Below are 17,611 nucleotides of genomic sequence, written 5' to 3'. Positions count from 1 at the left end.
AGGACAGCTTTAAATTAACTAGCAGGAGAGTACTGATAACAAGAGACCCTAAAGTTACTTAACTTGTTTCTCCCTTAAGCCTTGAAAGTACATGTTAAGTGGGAAATCAGTAGAATGTAGCCCACAAAGATCTTCTACACAACCTGCATTATACACATCTTAACAATACCTTTTCCTCTCTGAAGCGCTGCTAAAACCACATTCTTTCATGTAGATAAAGACATTGACTATAGCCACCTATTTCACTAACTCTCTTCTTAGAAACTATTAAAAATCTGGATATTTTACCACTCAGAAAAAGACTTCTGAATATTATGGATATGAAATGGCAAACCAGTTCTTCCAAAGACATCCACTTAGCCACTTTGTTTCGGTATTGTCTTTCATTTAGTAAATTTATACTTTTTAAAATAATGCTAATATAAGAATAAAATGTTTTTCAAAAAATGCCTGGCTGTGTTTTGAGGTAGATTAGATGTAAATTGAATATATATCACAAAACAAGTATCAATGGATCTACTAAGTGGTTACACGACTCATAACACCAACCCCAGCAGACAGAATTCTCATTATCAATCACTTGCTAATGTGCATGCAAGGAGAACAACACTCCATTCTGCATTCATTTTTTATTTATCTTGTTCATTTAGATTGCAAACCTGTAAGGGTAAGGCTGTCTATCTCTTTATACATTATGGGGGGGTAGGATTTTTCTTGGACAAGATGGCTTATGGAGGTATCTAGACAGATAGGAGCTTTAAAAATCTTCAGTGGCAAGAACAAATGGTGGATTCTGCACCAAGGATGGAAAAGCATCAAGCTCGAGCATAAATTCAGAGATGAGTGTCTGGAGAGCTGCCCTGCAGAAAGGAATCTGGGAGTGCTGGATCTGGGGCAGCAGGTCAGTGGGAGTCAGCAGTGTGCCCCAGCAGCCCAGAGAACAAAATGCATCCTGGGGTGCATCAAACACAGCATCACCAGCTGGGCTAAAGTGGGGATTATCCCTCTGTATTTATAGTTGGTGCAGCCTCACCTTGACCAGTGTTGTGCAGTTCTGGGCCCCACAATTTAAGAAGGATGTGAAAGTCCTTGAATGCATCCAGAGGAGGACAACAAAGCCAATGAGTGGGCTGGAAGAGATGTCTTGTAAAGAGCAGCTGAGGACTTGGAGCTCATCTAGTTTACAGCATAGGAGACTAAGGAACATGAAGAGGGAAGTTGTAAGCAATTCTTCCTGGTATCCAGTGTAGTGGATATATGCTCTAGGATGAGTGGGAATGGCTCAAAGATGAACCCTTCTGAACCTCAGGGGAGGTTCAGACTCAACATTAGGAAACATTTTTTACTAAGAGGGTGGTCAAGCACTCAAACAGATTTTCTATAAAGGTGGTTAAACTCCCAAACCTGTCAGTATTTAAGAAGCATTTGGACCGCACCCTGAATAACATTTTTTTTTTATAGATTTTAGTCAGCCATGAAGTGGTCAGGCAGCTGATGATCACTGCAGGTCGCTGCCAATGAACTATTCTATTCTATTCTATTCTATTCTATTCTATTCTATTCTGCCTAAAATATAAGCAACTATTCTAAACTCATCACCTTCATCTAATAGTAAGGTTCAGTTTGAAGACTGGTAGAAGGAATGGGCCTCTGGATATTTGTTGTGTCTCTTCATTGGCTTATAGGATTGGGGAACATCTATAGCTAGCCTTAGACTAGATGGCAAACATTAGGGGAGGATATGTCATCATCAGTAAGCAGGTTGGCTAAAGATCCTGTATTCCTATGCAATAACAATGGCTATTATAAGTTCTAATTTAGGATTATGCTATCATATATGGCAATTCAGCTTCCATAAGGGTGTTTATATCCAAATGTCTTATTATTATCTTGAGAATTTCTTCTGGTTTTGTCTATGTTTTTACTTCTCTAATCTATCCAAAACTTTCTGCTCTGCCTCTCCTGGCTCTCTCTCTCTTTCTCTGTCTCTCTTATGATCTGAAGCAAGCTGAACGATTTCTCATAAAAAGATGTGCCTTGCACAGTAATTACCATTACTTTATAACCTTTGCCAGCTTCACATTTCAGTCTCAACAGGTAATTAGATCCAAGCTCAGCAAACTTTAACATTTATATATGAGTTACTTTTTCTGAGATGAGAAATTCAGCAGCTATTACTTGTAGTTCCATTCTCTGTTTTAACATTAAAATACAGAAACTGTTTGAGAACTTTGAAAGAGGAAATTCAGCTGTGCCTGTGTTCAGCTGCTCCACAGAAATCAAACCTGTGGAGTTATGCCAGCTCAGACATCTGTCTCTGATTACAATTTTTTAAAAAATCGTTTTGGATATAATTTTTAATATAAACCATTTGCAGTTTCTTCCTGTTGCGTTCTTGTCTTTATGCAATATGCTACTTAGAATCATTATGGAAGTTCTAGTTATTGACCTGTAAATAATGTATAATAAGATTAATTATCTATGTGCCTCTGCAGTGAACTTGTTATTTCATAAAAAAATGTAAAAAAAATTGAGGGTTTTGGAAGGGTTATTTTATAGATTGGGTATGCCTGCTTTTTAGGGGGATTGTTATTGTTTGGGGATTTTTGCCTGGAGTTTTCTTGCCTGGAGTTTTCTTTTCATTTCATAGCAATTTCTGATTTGAATGTGTGCTCTCAGACCACAATAGAGTGGTTTTGACAGTGTCATTTTATCTGTTCTGATCTTTCTGATCCTTCTCTGCTTTGTGTTCCTCCCTAACAATTTCAGATGATCTACCCAGAAAGGTATGTGAGAAACATGAGAAATACTGGCAATTTATGTTAGACAGAAGAATCATTCTTATCACTTATCTCTCATTAAGCTTTGATCCTGCAAATCAAATTCATGGCTGCACAGGACATCTGCCCAGTCATAACCCATTACAGGATCAGAATGAAAATACAGACTGAGAAAGACTGGCTGAGACCTGTCAGTCAGTAAAAGAACTCAAGTGTTTTTCACAGAAAGCAGATGAAATATATTCTGCTTGATAAAAATCAGAGAGTTGCCCATCCATTTAGTCATTTAATAGGATTGGAAATGAGGCCCATGTAATTTTTTATTAAAGGCATAGAAGAAAAACACTATAATTAACTACTCTGGAAAATGAATTTAATTCTAAGGAGAAATAATTTCATTATTTTGAGACTTTCTGTGACTATCTCTGTATTAAAATATAAACTATTATGTATTATAAATGTCAAATTCAACAAGACACTAGTTTACTAAATGCAGAACTTAGATTTGTTGAAGTTAATTAAGTCTAAGAAATCTAATAATGTAGTAGGTGTACACCCAAAAATTACAGTCAAATAAAACTTTTTAATTATTTATCATCAAACTGTAAATTAACTGAACATGGCATCCAATAGAGGTCTGCCTTTGTCCCATTAGTATTTTTATTAATGATTTGCATGATGAAAGAGCAGGAGGATTGTTAATTTTGCAGGGGCAGAGTGCAAGGAATCCAGAGAATATGATCAGAATTATTTTAAGATGAAGAGCTAGATTGAACTCAGATTGACAAAACTCAGTAAAGGCAAATATAAGAACAGCTGAACTGTCAGTCACAGTTGAAGGGTACATGAAAAAGGACAAAATAGAGGGAAATTAATGGCTAAGCAGGAGTACAGGATGTTCAGGGGATTCTAGTGGATTACAAACTAAATGTAATAGTGTGATGCCTTTTCCTTCTAGAAGTATAGCTTTCACTCTGGAAAGACTTTTCCTAGTTTATTCAGGATTGCTGAGGCCTTGGCTGAAGTAACAAAGTTTACAGAACAAATGTTACAAATTATAATAGTGGGCTGGAAGGAATACACAGGAAATAAGTGTTAAAATATTGGAAATTATGACCTGCCTGCCTGCAAAGAAAGATTAAAGTTGCTGGTTTCCTTTCATCTTAGAAAAGAGGCAGTTGAGCGTAGATATGACAAGCAATAGACCATGTAAAATGCCAGTGGGAAGGGGATGATAATAATTTTTTCTCTACTGACAAAGCTGAAAAAACAATGAGTTGTTAATCTAATCTGCTGAAAATGTAGGTTGGATATTAAGCAAAAATGTCAAAATGCTGCATTGTTGAAATTCAGAGACAGACTTTTTAAGAATTTTATGAATTTTCTTTCCCTTTTGGATTTAAAAATGAACTAGATCTCTCAGATTAACTATGAAAACTTGATCCTACCTCCGTATGGAGGCTGAAGCAGGCTGGCAGTGGTGCCCCTAAAGCCTGAGACCTAAATGGGGCTTGTGACTTCAAGGCATACAGTCCACATCTGCAGGGCAGCACATAATGGACAGTGATAGATGGTGCAGGTACAGAGCCCACTAGGTGATCACAAGAGTTTCATTTCATTGTTGACAAAGGAAAATGTTCTTCACTCCACCAAGCTTTCTTTATTGTCCTACTTGACTCAATTTCTAAATGCTGTGTGTGACAAGTATAAAAAATGTCCTTCTTTTTTTTTCCCCTTATTATTACAATGAATTTAAACCTCTGTTTTGTGAAGCAAAACTTGGAAGCACAGTAACCATTTAGGAATGAATTACAAATATTACATGGTTAGAAAATGAATCAAGAATATTTTTAATAGGAAAAAATCAGACCAGTAGGCAAACTGACTCAAAATTAGCCCAGCAATTACTCTGATCAGTAGACAAGCCATTGAAGAATGGATTAATTACCCTAACAGAAAATTAATTAAGTTAGGCAATGAGTCAGATAGGAATAATTTCTGAATTAATTGAGTATTCAGCGTTGTGACTTGTGTAGCAGAGAGCAAGGGTGATAGGCTGAGAACACAATGTAGTTACCAATATAGCAAGTTAAGATATCAGATTATGAAAGAAAAAGGGACTTATTTCTAGCAACAATAGCCATTGAAACCACCAAGATGAAAATCTAAGAAGAAATTATTTTTATTATACTATCAAATTAGAAAAAAAAGAAACACAACTCCTCCAATATTTGGGGAAGCTAAAATACTTTGCCATTATTAAATTTGTTATTACGCCACATAAAAATATTTAGTCAGAATTTTAAAAGCTAAGACATTTTGAGTTTAAAAAGTGTTATTTTTCTCACTAAAAAAGATACAAAAGGAAAGCTAAGAACTAATGACTGTGCAGTGCTTATAGCACTCTCTTGTGGTATCAAATCTTCTCTATTGTTCAGGGTTTGCCAGGTTTTTTGCTATGGAGAGGGGGGAGGTAGATTTTTTTTTTTTTTTTTTTTTGGCTTTCTTGACGTCTTTTTTGTTTGTCTGCTTGCTCCCCAAAGACAAGATTTAGGAAATAAAGACCACAAATCTCAGAATGACACTCTACCTTCAGAATCCAGACTATTTATTCAGGATGTCTGTCAGTCAGACCTGCTGAATCTATTCTAGTTTCTGTACATTATACAAATGTCTCTTGTGGTCAGAGGAATAACAGAAAGACATTTTTACAGCCTGATGCTTAGAGTGCTCTTTATTCATGTAGAATGCCTGGTCCTAATTCATCACTGAAAATAATTCTGCTTTTTGAGTGTAGATGAGATATTCCACTGGTTTGGAAGTTCTTTCTCTTTTGGGATACCATTTACAATGGCTAACCATCCTGGTAGTCTGTGGAAATCTCCAGAGAACCATCCAGAAGCAGAGCAGGTACTTAGATCTGCCTGCAGCTTCTAGTTACTTGCCCTGCAGGCAGAAGCTCATCTCTGAACCGAGTCTGAAGACATCACGCAGCTGAGGCTCCTCTCACCTGCCCGGAGCTCAGGGTGCTGGACGGCTGCAGACCAGCCTGGGAAGTGCCCGAGCTGCCAGTCAGGAGCCAGGGAAGCTGACTAACAGCAAGAAAAGAAAGGCAGCCTAGAAACAACACAATTATTGGGCTGCCACAAAAGCCTACATCCAGCCTGGGACCTGTGATGGAATCAGACAGTTGTGTTCAGTTTGTGATGAAATTGGAGAGCTGTGTTCAGTTCAGACAGCTGGTTTTCAACTTCTACAAACACTTGCATTCAGTAGACAGGGACTTAAACAGCAAGGAGACCAAGCATGCTGCAGACTGTCTACTGTGGCAATTTGGAAGCCCTCTAGGACATACTGCAGTCTTAGCAATAGAAATATTTTATTTGACTTTTACATGGTATTGTGCTATCTATTTAAATTTAAAGCTGGTAAGAAGTGCCCAGAACTAACAGGACAACATCACTGGTTTAAGACAGGAAAACATTTAAAACATTTGCATTAGACAGGAAAAAAATATTTGAACAATTATTTTTTCATTTAATGTATGTGGTTTTTTTTCCAGTAATCATCTGTCAATTACTTGGATTGGAACAGGCCTGGGACTTGACTCAAATTTCACTCCAAACTTAGCAACTCCTCTGGGGCTGAGGTGATGCTTCTCCACCAGTTAGACTGGTTTCTGGAGTTCATGCTGAAAATTCACAGGACACAAGGTAGTAACTTTGTTTGTGGATTGAATTTTACTAACCTAAAATTAATCTGAGTTTCCAACATTTGAGAATATTCTTATTGTACGTGATAAATAATATTCTTACAGTGTTTAAGGCTTTCAAGTATGCATTTTAAAGATGCAACCTGAAGATTTTGCAAGTCTGCAGTTTCAAATTTAGTATTTTAATAAAGCCCACATAAAAAGAATTTGTTCAAATATTAAGCTTTGGTTCTAAAGTTTTATTCCATTCAGCTGTTACATCATCTGTAAGAATTCCTGGCATGTGTAAGGAGCCTAACTGATTCAATATCATATGGAAAATGTTCTACTGTTCTGTAGGGATACTTCTTCAGATGTGTGATAAATGCACCAGTGGTAGATTTGTGCTCTCCCTATAACAGAAAAGCATGAAGAAAAGGCACTCAGTTGTTACCATCCTACAGATCAGGATCTCTGTAGACCCAGGCTGTATCAGTCCTTCTTTTCTGTTCAGTTGTGACTTTGAACTGTTCCCAAACTTCAACAGACTAGTGAGTGATGGAACTGACATTTCTCATGAAAGGAAGCATCAAGACATTTTCTGCTAGCTTGAAGTGATACACTAAGCCCTAGTTAGCAAACGCATTCTATGCTAATCTGAATTGCTGCCTATGTCCTAAAAATCAAAAATTTTCACTTTTGCAGTCCTTCAGAGAAAGTAATTTTTGCCGTTTCTACTTGCTGTGTTTCAGTGTTGTCTGAAAGTTGGCAAAACATATTCAATATTCTACAATAGCTCCCTGTGATTTGACAGCTACATTCTTATTCCTACCTCAGAGGCCCTGTTTCTGTTGTGACTTTTTAATTTCTACCCTCATTTTTCTCAGCATGTTTTATGTAACTGTTTCAATTTTTCTCTGATTATGAAATTTGATTATGCAGACAACACAGAGATAACAACTGTAGACATTCATTCATATTTTTCTGTGATTACTTGCTATACAAATACATTGGTACCCAGATAATCTTGTATGAATTATTCATTGCAACCTCTGATGTACATTATTTAGGAACACACATGTAAACAGAAGCAGAGGAAAACAGTGGCAGCAGATAAAAAGATACTCTTCCATTTCTTTCAGCTTCTAACTTTTTCTTCCAGGTGATTTTCAGTGTCTGCTTGCCAATTCCAAACTGCTGCACTGCCATTTTTGTCCCCTGATGCATTAACCACAGCCCATGCAGGGGTCAAAAACAGCACATGCCTTGGTGCTTCAGACCTCCTTAGACTCAAATATGTCTTATATTTGGTATAAAAGTTTGCTTTAATTTGAGGTCTGTTTTCTTGTCCTGGTAGATCAGTATAGTTAAACTGGGAAAATTTACTTTATAATATCTGTACATATATATATACACACATATAATTTTTTAAAAGACTAATTTAGCTTACCCTGTCAGGATTTCAATGAACAGGTCTTTTCAAAATATATATAATCAAACACCATGCTATTGACAAAATTCTGTAACTCAAATGTGATCCATAATAGTACTCTTGGAATTTTAAATTCAGTTTAAACACAAATCTTACATTTTTGGTTTAGCAAGTCAACAGTATTAATTTTATTTCTGAAATAAAGCATACTACATAGTTTTAAAAGTTCATAGAATTGATGAAAAAGTACACATTTAGCTCTCCAATAGTATACATCAGTTGTTCATTGCTTTGTTTTTCTTCATGTAGAATTACACAGCAAACAAAATTATGCACTTTAGAGACTTGTAAATTTCAGTGTTATTACCTTTTCATCAATGTTCAATTACTCCAGTATTTCAAGTGGGTACAATACTGAACAAAAACACTTGAATGATTTAACTGTCTGAAAAACTTTTGTAAATTGTTCCAGTAGCAAAAATTGATCTCCAACCTTTTTTGTGTGTGTTCATGGACACACCTAAAAATCCACACATTTAAAATCCACTAGTTTAAGTGTTTGCACAGGTGTGTAGTCCCATCAAACACAGCACAGGCATATTTAATTGCAGAATTCCTTCAGGGTCCAAAAGCCACTGAAAATAATTTAAATACTCCTATTTCTCTCAGTGACCATTAGGTTATGCTCACAATAATTATTATAAAATTTATTTTCTGTTCAATAAAGCTACAATGCAACAACAACCAGAGGTATTGCTCATAATATATATAGTCAATTGCAATTTTATATATGCCATGTTTATAACTTAGAAACAGAATTATACTTGTTAAAATTGCTATTACAGGCATGCCATAAGGATATTTTTTGTGTATTTAAATATTAAAGTTTATGTATGTTTAATATGCACTGAAGAACTGCTATCTTCTGTTAGCATATTTATTATGCCTCAGCAAATTCTCTCAAATTTCATTAGAATTAGAAAAAATTCTACCAATTCTTATATGGCTATCAAGATATAGTCCTTCACCAATCCTACCTCTCACAAAAAAAAACAAGCAATAATAAAAATTCTGTTTGCGTTTTTTGGTACTTATGACTTTGCCTCATCAGTGACAACTCAGAGTTTGGAAAGATGTGACTTCAAGGTGGTAGCCTAACATTGCCCTGCATTACATGGGCAGCCACATAAAAGCTGATAGACTTTGCTTTCTAAGATTTATGAAAAACTGCTGCCAGATTAGAAAACTTCAGCCCAGACAGGTGAACACTTCTAGTTTGTCAGATAAAGCAGGAGCACCATGCACACACAAATAACACAAGACCAACCTCTGCTGAACAAAAAACATCTGTGTCAAACCCATGTTGGGTGTCAGGAAGGTAGTTGTGTCTGTCAGTTTGCATGAAGCCTGAATTTGGAGTAACACAAATCCTTATATTAAAAGAATTTTTTATATCCTACCAACAGTTTGCTGCTTTTCCCATAATAGTGCCCTGTTCCTAATAATAGGGTTCATAACTAAAAAGCAACCTCTGAAGTGAATATTTTCCAGCATCTTTCATCAAATAACAGTTGAAATATCTCTATTTTGGCAGATAAATAGAACCACCATAAATGTATTGAGAAATAGGGTTAATGTGCTTGTCACAAATAACAGGAATTCATCTACCTTTATGATTAACATTTAATGTGAGCAATTTTGACTACTTCTTAGCTCTATTAATAATTAATGCAATGTTATTGTGGATGATTAAGGCTATTTCTTTTGATGGGATTCTCAAATCCCTTCTAACACCTCAGTATTAGTTCTTTATGATATCTATCCACATATTAGTTCCAGCAGCCTGTTGCAGAAAGCTTTGTAATTACAATTCAACCAACCCTGCAATATCAACAAACAGAAACTGTATTCCAGCTGCTGTATAAGAAACAGTTGCACAAGAATGCTTCAGGCAGTTGAATGTTGTTTTTCTTTCTTTTTATCTGGCAGGATTATTTCCAGAAATTCCCTTTCTTTCTATTTCCTACTTTAATTTATTTCTATTTTAGAGTAGTACAATCTTAGCTAAAATTAGTAACCTTCAAAGAAGAACAAAATAAAATTCAACAAGCAATATATTTAAATATGTGAAAATGACAGTGGCTTCCTCAAATGGTCTAGCAGATACTATAATTGTAATTTCAGATTATCTCCATCAATAGGTGCTGACAATTTTGTGTCATCAGGGAAGACAGAAGATAAGTTCTGCCTGGTTCATGACAGAGTTGATAATTACCATAATCCATTAATCTGATTTTTATATATATTAAGTCATCTAATTTAGGTACATTAAAGCTTCATTGATCAAAATTTATTAGGCTGTTGTGGTGGGCTGAAGATTGCTGGCAGCTAAGACCCTCACCAAGCTGCTTGTTCATTCTCTTCAGCAGAATCAGAGAGAACATAAGGTCAAAACAAGAGAACTCATGAGTTTAGCAAGTGAAGGAAGTATTTGTCCACAAGTAAAGCAAAACTAAAGAATTCATTGACTACTTCCCAACATCAGGCCACATGCTTGACCAATTCCAAAAAAGAAGGGCTCCAGCACCCATAATTGTTGCTTAGGAAATTAAAGACCTTAATCCTTCAGTGTCCCTGCTTCATTCTTTCCCTGGATTTTTATTGCTGAACACATCATATGCTGTGTGATATTCCTTTTATCACTGGGGGTCTGCTGTCCTGGCTGCATCCCTTCCCATCTTCTTACTCACCCCAGCACACTCACTGGTGCAGGGAGGAAAGAGAGAAAGCCTTGACACTCTGGAGCATATGCACATAAGGTTGATGTTTTGGTTTTCAAGTATAAGTGTGCTGTGTCTGGCTGGGATGGATTTAATTTTCTTCATAGCAACCTGTATGATGGTGTGACAGGTATATTTGTGAGAAAAATAGCAATAATAGCACATGAGAGTTGTGTCTGCTGTACTGCTTGCAAAGTCCAAAATTATTTCTGCAGAATTCCACATCTATAACAAAGTCATTCGTCAGCAACACAGTTGTTCTGTACTTATAGAAAAAGTATTTAACCATGAGTGGAGCTCCAACCTGCTGTTGTAATGCAAATATATGACATTAAATTTTATTTAAATCTCAGTACATTTGAAACAAAGAAATAAATTTTATTGGTGCTAATCAGGAATGAAATGACACTCTGAATAGCATTAGGCTCTTTACAAAATTGCTTCCCTTCTAAACCATTAGAGGTTTTCACATACTCTGGGTTATTGCCAGTGACCATACAGAACTAACCCTAATTCAGCGTTTGGTACCAGGAAAAGAACAAGAGAAATAAATGAACAGTTATTTCAACATGGATGAGGTAGAAGACTTGCAGGAAAAGGGAAGAAATAAATGAAGCAGGAAATATACAGTGCTGTTTTACTTCTTCCTACTCCTGGCTATTGTTTTATGGTTTCTTACATCAGATTCGTAGTGTTCAAGGTAAGAGAAAACTTGACCTTGTAATTGAAGGTAGGTAACTGATCATTCAAAGGAGTTAAATCTCCATAAAACCAATTTAACCTGAAGGTCTCCTGAAACTCACATTGTTTATCAGAGAAAAATGGAGAAATAACAGTGGATTTATCCATTAATTTAATGACAGAACCAGCTTTCCAATGACTTCCAGCCTTCCAACACCTTAAGCACTTTCAGACTTATTTTACCACCCCACTTTAGAATATAAGTTTTTTAATTCATTCTTCAATGTACTAATTAGATCTAGACTATACATGTCTAAGATATTTTCAATTTAATAAAATACACTTTGAATGTGTTTTACAGTTTTATAAAAAAAAAAGAAACTGTCAAAATGTCTGGCTTCTTATCAGTGGAACCTCTAAATTGTTATATGAAGTTTCATTATGAAGTTCAATGATGCTCAAGAAGCATTACAAATAATAGTGCCTGTTAAATATTCATTTGCAACAACTTAATATGATTCACATTCCTTTTTAAAGAGATGGGTTAAAAATCAAACCTGAAATATTAAAGAAGGCATTGATTATGTCTTGGATTTATGTTCATTTAGGAACTTATTTTCATTGCTGATTTGAATAATTTTCAATAGCCTAATTCTAATGAATGCAGTTATAGAGATAAAATAACTTAATAAACTCTATAAATAAATTCATATGGAGAATAATCAGGATAAATAAAAACCAAAATAGGCATAATGTATTTTCTTCAGACTACATATGTAATTTCCAGTGTACATCACAAATATTTTTCTCCCATGAAAGAGTGAGAGAGCAAAACCTAACAGAAAAGGAGACCAACAAACCAAGCATGATATGGGCAGAGGATTTACAGGACACATATATGTATTTGTTATAAAAAGTTCATGCAGACTGTCAAAGGAAGTTACAAAACTTACTAGTTCCCCAAGACAGCTATAACTTCTGTGCTGAAAATTAAGAAGTACCTTCACATGTTCATTAAATGTAAACAGAAAATAAACACAATTATATATAATGGAAAGATTATATATCATTGACAACTACATTTAGGTTTCATCTTCCATTCAGCTCCAAAACTATGCAAAACTCCCAATGACCTTCATATAATGAAATTTTTTTTCTTCCTCTGTTTATTAGCCTGTGGTTCTAAATAAAAATACCTCTAATATATGCAACTAGAGATCATCGTGATTTAGAACATTGGGTTTTGCATTAGTAAATACCTTGATACATCTAATTGTATTTAAATATCTTTATTGGGAAATAATTGCGATAAAATTTTCTACTACTTGTACAGCAGTTAGCTGAAATATTTAAAGGTCATGAACTATAATTACTGTTTTTAAAATGCCTCCTTCCTTTGAAAATGAAGGTGACATAGATAAATATTTAAGATGGAAGTCAAAGGAGTGTACTTCCCTACAGAATATACAAATTAGGCATCATCAGTGAAAGTCCTTTTTGTTGTCCCACCAAAATACTGCCTCATCATCATCAAGGACCATATTTCAGAGCAAGAAAGATAGCTTATATCCACATGTGATGCAGTCTCAAGTGTGATCACATAAAAAAGCAAGAGCGTCTTTTAGCTGACATTGCCATACATTGCATCAAGAATCTGCTTTCCTGGTAAACTTTCTGAAACCCTGAAAATGAGAGAAGTTCAGATGAGTAACTTGCACCCTGTAACAAGATCTTATTTGCTGTACAGCAGTGCAGTAGAGATGCATTGCCTTCAGACATATTGCAGCCACGTCAAGAACTGAAAAATCAAGGTGAGAAAAAAGGTATTTTGCCAAGCCAACTTAGCCAACATTTTGCTTTATGTAGTCTGCTTTTGATCATTGAATTAAATCATGCATGAGTAGACACATTACTCACCCATTAATCTCTAACAGTAAGAACTTTCAGATACAAATTTACCAAACTGAAACATTTTTTTAACTCTTTACTGTATTTTTGGAGTGACTTCAAAGCAAAAAACAATAATGCATGTTATTTATCAGGTCCCAGCAAAGCTCTTCCTCTGCAGGGTGGAGAAAAAAAATTAAAAGACAGATTCCAAATAATTATATTGGGCTCCTTTAGTCAATCTTTTCAGGGGGAGAGAGGAGACAAGTGTTTGTTTTCAGCAGACATTACATATTAAGACAGAAGACTCATCCTAAGAGAGCTACTTAGTGGAGGATAACATTTTAATGTTTTCTACACAATTTATAGTTCACAACTATATAACGTGATTCTCTGCCAAGAGACACTTGTAATATGTCCCTTCAGGGCAATATCACTATATCATAAATGAATTCTGACCCCTTCAGGAAAAAAATCACATGTGTAATGAATCTGATTTTTCAGCTAGATACAATAGTTATTAAACATGTAATTGCTCCAAAATTACCTTTGTAATGATGCTGTACATAGATTGTACAGCATTATGCTGTAGGGTAATAAATAAACTCCAATTTAATTATTTTAAATTTCTGGTACATAAAAAAAATATATGATTTTTAGGATTAATACAGGTTTTTGCCTAGATTTTTATTCCTTTGTTGTAGCGGAATTTTCTAAAATTAATTGAAGACCAATGATTGCATAGTCAATAACTATTGAACCTTGTCTCTCATTTTAATTTCAACACTCTATCACATACCTTGTCAAAATACACCTTTTCCAGTGCTTCCATTTAAGTTACCTAAGCTTATTTCTGAAAGCTGTTGTTCATGTTACTGCATAAGTTTTGAACTCATCATTAAAATTACATTAAAATACAGCTCCTATATTGGCTTCTGCTCTGCCACAAAATATAAAACCACTGAAGAAGTAACTAGTATTTTCTGTTTCTCTATCCCAAAGATACATTTTATAGTCCCCAAACAGGATATTGGCTCAATCTAAAATTGTAATTCAAATTCCTATAAAGATAGAGAATTTTGGTACCGTAGCATCATTTAAATGTGCTTTTCTATAAATATTAGTTCTCATCAGTTGTATTAGCAGTTAACATAGGAAGGAATTCCCTAGATATCTACAAAATAAGTATTGGTTTTCCTGTTCCAATCTTACCCAAGTTTTATAATTTCAGTAGGCAGGAAATTTAGACAAAATTAACAAAAATCTCGTGTCTTTTCAATTAATACCTTATGTTGAACATGGAATCAATTTATTTTAGTTATTGATAGAGGCATTTAGTCATATTTTATTAGGCATTCAATTCCACTAAGTCTAGATAAGGCCCCAGTTAAAAAAAGAATAAAGAAACTTGAGCATAAATGAAAACAGAATTTAGTGGGTCCAGAAAATATAAGCCATGAAGTTTTAAACATTTAAAATGTAGACTTGATGTTTTATATAAAACCTACTGTGCATGTAAACAAATCTCAGAGCAAAAAACAAATCCAGATCATTTACAAAAATGATTAAGAAGCATTGTCTTTTTCCATCCTATATATTATAAGCCTGGTTTGCAAATAGGCAATGGAAAGCAATTTTATTTTCAAAAGTGAAATATTATATACATTAACCTTTGAAGAAAGCTAAACCATTGAGAATGTGATAATGGGAGAAAACACACATAAACCCCCTATATTTCAAATGGATAATGATCTACTTGTCTTGCATTTAGTATGTCGTTCTGTTTTCTATTTCAGTATTTCATAGGATTCTACATGTATTTTTAACGTACATATTTTATGGTCTTTAATCCCCCAAGCTCTGAAACTACTTCACTGTGAAATCAACATTTATCAATATTGATCTCCTTAAACTAAGAATTGTCTTCCTACTTATCCAGAAAATAAAAGACTAATAATTCACTTGCCAATTCTTCCCCCAAGGTATGGCTGATTAATATTCCAGCCTCTTTAAGCAGCATCAAAATTGGCCAGTGATAGAAGCCATTGCCTTCTCTGCTTGAGCAATTATCTCACCAGTCACATGGATAATAATTAATTTAATTAATTTAAATAATTAGTCCATAATTAAAGATATGGAAAGTCTTGTCTTCCATAGGACTGCTTTCCTTCACTTACTGATTCTTTGGATGTTGCTCTTAAATAATATGTCATGCCTACCAAGTGAACATCAACCAACAGGGTTTTATCTGAACACATACATTTTGCATGTGTGATACCAAGCAGCACCCCTTAAAGTATCACAGAAGATTAAATGTCCAGAAGGCTTCTGTGTGCATGCACCACCATCCCCAGTGGGCCTCTGGCAGTCCTTTGGCATTTAAATATCACTTAGAGCCAATCAGATCAGTTTTATTCAATTGCAGATCCTCAGCTGACCCTCCTGAGCTGTAAAGACTGAAAGGTGCCATCCTCCACTGTTGGGGCACCTCAGCTTTGCAGGTCCCTTTATGGCTGACACCTAAAAGTGAATACTCTGCAAGGTATTCAGTTTGCCCTGAAACAATCAAGTTTATGTTTTCTCAAGATGGGGACAGATTTTAAGACAATGCATTCACCTTTCCAAGGGATGTGTATCTGTACATTTAACCCCGCTTTCGTTATCTACTTAAACCTCTAGGGCCATATTACTTCATAATTAAAAGCACAAAGAATTTACTTTTAAGGAAGACAAGCCTCTGGCCATGACTCTCCAAAGGGCAAAGGTTGAACTGACACTGGGAAGAAAACACACAGCTCTTTGTATTGATATAAATCTGAATTAAATCAATTTCACATAAAAAGTCAAAGCAGACAAACTTCCTCCTAGCTCTAGTAAGATGAAAACACAATGCTTTGATTGGTTTTGTTCATGACTAGAGGAAAAATAATTAATTTGCATATCATTTGCTAAGCTGTCTCACATCTCTGTGATTCCCACTGGTAGCCTTAGGTGCACTTCCCAAGGCCTCCAGCCACCTTTCCCTTCACAGAGTCATTCTCTTTAGTAACTCACTTACTCCTCTAATAACTGTGGGTGGGTAGCCAGGCAGGGATCTGATGTATCAGGAGGTACAAAGAAAGCATGAGAACTCCATCACAGGACTAATAAGATCATCTTCAATAGTCAACTTCATGGTCAAAAAGAAATTAAAATTAGGTACATAATTTTCTTTAGCTTTCAAAGGTCAAAAACCTACAAACAGATTTTGTACTTACCCCAGTATTGTCAGTGCTCACTCCTCACACAGGGCTCCAAATAACAGTAGACTCATAACACAAGTGTCAGTCCCTCATTATTCTAAAAACTCTTATACCTTTCCCCGATTGACAGTGGGCTCAAATGACTGACACCAAAGATGGACACAAGCATCAGTCCCTTTTCAATTTTACAGTATTTCATACTTCCATCTACAAACTTCCCACTCCATCACCTTCTTCCACAGGCCTGCCCAAGCCACTCTTTTATAGCACACATCCTTATTGGTCATAGCTGTGACCTATTAAGGGCGAGGCTGTTTCCACCCTTTGGTAATTTGTACAGCTACACTACAACTCATCAGAGCCAACAGCACTAGCTCTCTTCTCTTACAATCCATTCTCCCACACCCCTGTACTAACAACCCAGAAACAGCTTTCTTCAGAGGAAGTGCTAAAGTTTAAAGTGATGAAATAAGAAATTTGTGATGATGAGATCCAGTGTAGTGACTTCACATCCAAACTTGACCTTAGATACCTGAAGGCCCTAATCCAGAAGCTTCAAAGTACACTCAGTATTAAATACTTAGGGCTAAGGAAATGGTTCTGTAGAAGTCAAAATTTAGATGCAATGTTTGTAGAAGATTGTAGAGGAAAATATGAGGAAGAATAAAAAACACCCAAACCACTGACAGTATATTCTCTGAAGAAAGATAAAGTAATGCCAGTGAACCTCTGGACAAGAACACAAGAGTTTTATTTTGAGCAATAATTAAATAGATACATGAGACAAAGAAATAGCATACCTTTATTGTTAGGAATGAGAAAGACTAAGTCTGAAAAACCTGGGCAGTCAAAATGCAAGAAGGAAATTAAGCAGGCTAAGAAATTTATTAATATATTGAAAACAATACTCAAACAAAATAAAAAATTCTGTAAATACATCAAAACCAAAATCTTATTAAATATAATGCCTCATTACAAACATATCAAAGGTTAGTTCAGGTGTGATAAGTCCTTAGCACAGAGGTTCCAGAATTCCTTTGTCTAGGTTTTTAACTGATTTGTTGAACAGATTCTGCCATGCAATGAACTTCTTACAGCAGATAGGTGAAAGGGACTAG

The sequence above is a fragment of the Lonchura striata genome, chromosome 2 (assembly GCF_050655825.1).
Source record: "Lonchura striata isolate lonStrDom1 chromosome 2, ASM5065582v1, whole genome shotgun sequence".
Lineage (NCBI taxonomy): Eukaryota > Metazoa > Chordata > Aves > Passeriformes > Estrildidae > Lonchura > Lonchura striata.
The sequence above is the reverse complement of the archived record's forward strand: the minus strand, read 5'-3'. Positions refer to the sequence as shown.